Raw genomic sequence first — 6,000 nt, forward strand, 5'->3', positions numbered from 1 at the left:
TCCTTGTGGATCCCCACAGCCAGAGGACCTTTCGGATGGGTGTGGGTGCACCCACTGTAGGGCGAGCCCTGCAGGCTTGGAAGGGAAGGGTTCCCGCAATTCCTTTTTTAGTTTACATTCAAAGAGTGTGAGCAGAGTGACCCTGCAGTGCTCTGCATCCTCATTACCCTACTTCCTCCGAGGGAAAGCCCTGCCACAAATTGCATATCTGCATTCTTGTCTTGTTCTTACTTTGCCCAAACACTCCCTGGGTTAGGGCTAATCTTGGATGCACAGGGCTCTTGATCCATACACCCATGACAAGCAGGATACAAGCTTAGAAGCCTAGAAAACCAAAACCAAACTGAGGTCTTTGAGCTAGTTACTATGTTAGCAGTCCCAATCCAACTTCCTTTGAAATGGCGTGTGGCCAGGGTGAGAGCGGGCAGGACCGCCACGTACAGCTGTACAGGCTGTGCACTGCAGAATTTAGCATCAACTGCAGTGTAAACAGCACCCTCTGCACTTCTGCAGAATTGTGATCTCAGGGGTAAAGTTGTAAAAGTGTACAGATATGGACATCTTTAAAACCTATACAGGGACTTAGAAATCAGATATCTCACCCAGTGTATGCCTTTTCGAGATGAGGAAACTGAGGGGTAGGAAGAAGAAACCAGTCCAAAATCACAAAGCAGATGGAAGCCATGCTGGGTTTAGAACTAGGGCTTCAAAAACCAAATTTAGTTCTCCAAGTCCTTCCCTCCCTGAGACTCCAGGATCACCTTCCTCTTCAGCCCTGCAGTGGCAGCTTAGGGGCTCAGAAGCCCGAATACTGCTCTTCTATTTCTTTTTCACAAATACTATTGATCACTTACTGTGTGCTAAGCGTTAATCTCCAATGCAAAGAATACAGGGGGGAGACAGACACGGTCCCTTCAGCGGCATGCTGGTAAAGGGTTAGCAACTGACTGCGGCCCTTGGGACAGAGTGGAGAACGTTCTTGTTTGTAGCATTTGCCAAGGAAGAATCAGAGGCAGAATGGCCGGGGCAAAGACAGGTGCAAAGATGGACAAGCTTGGAGAGAGAAGGTCCAAGGAGGTCCCTAACCCACCCTACCTGTCACGTGAATGTGGGCTTGCTGACTCCTGCTGCAGAAAAAGAACTTTCAGGATATGGCAGTAAGAGGCATAGAGGACTTATCAGGTAGAAAATTTAAAAGTACACACCCAAAGAAATATAGTGTGGAGCTGGTCGTGGTGGCGCATGCCTGTAATCCCAGCACTCAGGAGGCTGAGGCAGGAAAGTCGTTGCGAGTTCGACATCAGCCTGGGCTACAAAGTGAGCTCAAAGCCAACCTGAACTGCATAGCGAGACCCTGTCTCAAAAAAAAAAAGAAATATAGTGTGGACCCTCAAGGGAGAGGGGTCCAGTAGGCTCTGGAGCTGGGTCTTTTCATGGGGTCTTGGATGTGTCTTAGGTAAGTGGTGGAGGATGTGCGTTGCCACCTTCCATAGGTCACCCACCTGGCAGCTGTGTTAGGAAGCAAACTGTGCGCATTTGAAGTGGGGAGCGCATTCGGCTCCCCACTAATATTGCTGCTTCCTTGCCGGGGAGGGTACGCAGTTTGCAGGCAAAAAGAGCTGGTCTATGCGCAGGTGAAAGGGAACTGTCCTGGCTTTCTGTGTCTTGGGAGAAGAGAAAGACAAAATTTAAACTGAGCTTGAGTAATATTCATGTGCTGAAACTGTTTTTCTTAAGAGGACAATTTTAAAATTCTGATTTTCCTTGTCTCCTTTTTACCTCTCTCTCTCTTTTTTCTATCCCACCCCAAAGGCATAGAAGAAGGCAGATCCCTCTGGCCTGGTGGGCCCTGGCGAGGGGTTTGGGATCTATTGTGAAGGCAGTGGGGATGGGAGGGGGTCTTAAGCAGAAAGTTTAAAGATCTGACTGGTGTTTTTTTAAAGGTTATTTTGGCTGCCTTGAGCATAGCTTGGATCTGAGCAAAATTAGTACCAAAGGATCAGCTAGAATATTTGTCAAAGTCCAGGCGCCAGACAATGAGGATGGCTTGGTCTGAGCAATAGCAAGGGGGACAGCACGGAAGGGACACACTTGGGAGCGTCTGGGGGTGGGACCTACAGAGTTCCTGAGGGAAAATGAGGAAGCCAGGAGTGACTTCCGGCTTCCGGCTTGAGCAGTCAGGGATAGGGAGTGCCTCTTCCGGGATGGGGAGGCTTGGAGAGAAACTGGAAGAGCAAACTAAAGCTTCCTTTCTGGTTGTGTGAAGCACGGAATGCTACAGGACACACAAATGACGTGACGATGACATCAGACACCTGGACCACTGATAGCGGGGCTCAGAGGGCTGGGCTGGTGTGTTTTCTTTCTCAGGAGTCTGACGTGCATATGTATATAGGGTGTGTTTTGGTTGGTTAAGACTTTATCATACTTTAAGTGAACTCACAGCGCAGAGACCCATAACATCGACGCTGGTGTTTTCGTATCTTCCACTGCAGCTCTGGAAAGCTGGAGGAAGGAACTCCACTTCGCTTAATTTCCCCACTTAGAGAAAAGGGTCTATGATGTAAGCCAGAAGTTCTCATGAATCTGTGACTCTCTGCTTGGAAGACTTGATCCCTATGTCCTCCAGAGCCGTGCGATGCCTCTCCAGGGCTGGGGGGAAACTATGTTAATTACAGCCAATTGCAGAGTGCTGCTTGCTCTTTCCAGCCTCGGGGCCTGTTTTCCATGAGCCCGACGTCTGCTTAACCAGCACACTGGCAGGCGCCTGGGCTTCCAGAGCCCGACAAGGGCTGCCCTGGCTCTTGCTGGTGCTCAGCCCGTCCTGCTGTCTCTTCTTTGGCTGCTTCTGTGTGTGTCTCTGGTTCAGCCCGCCTGTCACCTGCTGAGCCCCAGTGACAGCACCCTCACTGCCCCTGCATGACTCTTTATGACTTAGAGAATTCTCCCAGTGCTCCAGAGTTCTTAAGGATCGCGGAGTTAACATCAGCCAACAGCAGTTTATCTCGCCCAGAATACGCCACCAGGGAAAAGGACAGAGACAAGGGGGTTTCACTAAACCTGCAACACGCATCTCAGGCACCACAGCCTCCGCCCGTCCCAGGACCCCCTCAAGGCCATCGGAGTCTCCAACTCTGGGCTAAGCTAGGAGTCTCTGTGGTGACGTCCAGCCTCTCACCGTACACAGAAGGAAGCTTTCTGATTGCCGCTGTGTCCCATCTTCCACACGCTTAACTTCCCAGAGGCCATTACTGTGAGACCCAGCTGCAACCCTTCCTTCTGGGGAAGGCGGATATTGGTGGCCACAGCCTCCAGTGAAAGCAGCCTTGCTCCCATGCAGCTGCTGGCTCACCCCGAGCGTCACACTGCCAGGGAGCAGGGTGGGTGTGGACGGGGACCTAATGCTTCCCTAATGAGGTCATTTCCCCGAAGCTTCTCCAGGGATCGAGGGCTGCGCTCATACCATGGGGAAAGATGAACCCTTCCGGCCCTGTGCTTCTCAACTCTGTCTCGCATCCCTACCAGCCTGCCACAAAGGTGCCCTCTGTCCCTTCCACCTGTGCCCTTTCTCTGCACTCCTTCCTTCATCATTCCTTCCTCTCTGGATGGTTTCCCACCTTGTCCTTGCAAACATGCATGCATGCACAAGCACACACATGTACATGCATGCACACACAAATGTGCAACTGCATGTACACACATGCACACACACAAATGCACGCACGTGCACACCCATACACACAGATACATGCACGAACACACCAGGCTCCCTCAGCGGGTAGCACTCTGACCTGTGCCAGGGCTGGGGAGTCCCAGGTTCGAGGCGGCCCACCAGCAGGAGGCTGAGCAAGGACAGTGGTTGGCTGCTGATACCGGGGGCTGGAGGCCTGGAAAATAGGATGCACTCCAAAGTGTTTCCTTTCAAAAGGCAGCAGGCCTGCCTGGGGGCTCATCCCTCTCCTGTGAAGACCCAAGAGCGGGCAAGGTACCTCTGAAGTCCAGGAGGGCATCCAGGTCCCATGGCAAGGAGTGACTTGGTGTCAATGAGCCCCTCTCCTGTCGCCTCGGATTCTAACAGCAGCAGGGTCGACAGGGCTGCAGGCTACATCACTGTGACTGCAGGGTACAGCTTATCCCAGAAGGGGCTAGAAGCCGAGCGACACTTGTATTGACCCCACGTGCTGTAGGATGGGAGGAGACACCCTGAGTCCTGGAAGCCAGGCTGAGGGGGACTTGCAGGAGGAAGCCAGCTGCTGCTCTGGGTGAGGCGTGGCCCCCCAGGATTGTCTGCCTGTTCATCCCCTCACAGGGAGATGGATTTGAAAACAAATCCAGAGGAAGAGGAGCACACAAGCTGTGAACTTTCTAGACCATCTGGGACACTGATACCCAGAGAGAGGAATACCTTGTTCAAGGTCACACAGCCAGGAAGTGGCACAACCCAGGGGAGAAACCAGGTTTTCTGACATGCAGCTTCATTCTTACCAGAGCAGGCTTAGCTCTCAGGAGGTGGGCATTATATCTCCAGGCCCTGTCCCTGAGTCCAGCCGTGGTAAAGTCCAAAGTCCACCCATTGCCCTTCACCATCCACCCCTACCACCCCACCTGCCCTGGGCCTGCCGTTCCTAGCAGATCCTGGGAAGAGACACTCCGCTGCCGTTCCAAGGCCATACGTTCCTGTTCTCAAAGAGTCAGTGCATCCGTGAATGACAGAGCCTGGCATCTGTGAATTTTGAATTAAGAGAGGTCTGATGGAACCGTGGTGTCTGCTACTCACACTCCCTAAATCTTATTGAGGTTTTAGCAGCAGTCCCGCTCGGGGACTAGGCTGGGGTTTCTGTGGAAAGGTGACCACATTGCCTGGACACCCTCCCTGGTCCCCATCATTCTGACATCTGCTGTGTCCAGCAGCCCCTGCCAGAGAAGGAGGTCCCTGCAGCCAAGTCTCCACTGTGAAAGCAAGGGGACGGGGAGCTGGGGCTGGATAACGCCAAGCATGAGAGATAATTTCCTTTCATCCTTTCCTCTGGCTTGGGAATGCAAAATATTATCATTTTTGCCTGGAGATTTCCCTTCCCAAACATATTTGGCTCTGGCTGACATGAAGATGAGTCTGCATTCCTCCACACCAGCCGGTCTCCAATTCTAAATGATTTGCAAAATGCAAGACACTTGCTTGCATGCCGGCAGCTGGAGGTCAGGCGTGTGTCTGCCCAAGAGAACCTGCTGACACACGCCAGGCTGCACCTTAGATGTCAGAGGCTAAACGCTCCCATTGTACAGACAGGGAAATGGGCTCAGAAAAGTATAGCACCTTTCCATGGGCCCACAGGTACATTTATGACAAAGCTGTGCTTAAAACTCAGGTCACCCCATTCCTCTCCAAACTTCTGTTGGTTTCACTTCAGGCTCTGCTGACCTGCCTGATGTGGCTGTGGACCCCGATGACCACCAGTTATGCCACACACAAGGGGTATCCCCACTACTTAGTATGGAGCCTGGACCACTGTAGACCCCAAGCAGACATTGACGGAAGTGGGGGCAATAGAGGGGTTCATACAGGAGTCATGGGGAATAAAGAGGGTGGGAAGAAAAGCTGGAGACCCCAGACAGCTCCTTCGTCTCTCTGGGCTTTATTTTTTCATTCTTTTTTTTTTTTTTCTGAACTGGGAATCAAACTCAGGACCTTGTGCTTGCCAGGCAGGTGCTTAGGTCGCTGAGCTATATCCCCGGCCCTCTCTGGGCTTTACTTCTTCCTGTAACAAGGGTCTTTTTTTTTTTTTTAAATTTTAAAGAGTAAAAGAAGGATAACATAATAATAGGGGGGACTTACCAAATTACAGACAAAATGGTAGGAAATTATCAATGGTTATTGTTTTACATATTGTTATCCTCAAAATAGTTTCTCAGGAAAACAAACAGACAAATAATAGTGAGTTAGAGACAAAAGAGGTAGGAGATTATCAATAGTTGTTGTACTATACTTTGGTATCTTCAAAG

At 51.2% G+C, this 6,000-nt stretch overlaps 1 protein-coding gene across 2 annotated transcripts in view; it reads left to right on the forward strand.

The window, feature by feature from the left end:
- The window catches only part of Itga11 (integrin, alpha 11), a 92,407-nt gene that overhangs the window by 10,399 nt on the left and 76,008 nt on the right, over positions 1–6,000 (forward strand). The window lies entirely within an intron of this gene.

Source organism: Chinchilla lanigera, unplaced genomic scaffold, assembly GCF_000276665.1.
Source record: "Chinchilla lanigera isolate Chin_1 unplaced genomic scaffold, ChiLan1.0 scaffold00049, whole genome shotgun sequence".
Taxonomy (NCBI): Eukaryota; Metazoa; Chordata; class Mammalia; order Rodentia; family Chinchillidae; genus Chinchilla; species Chinchilla lanigera.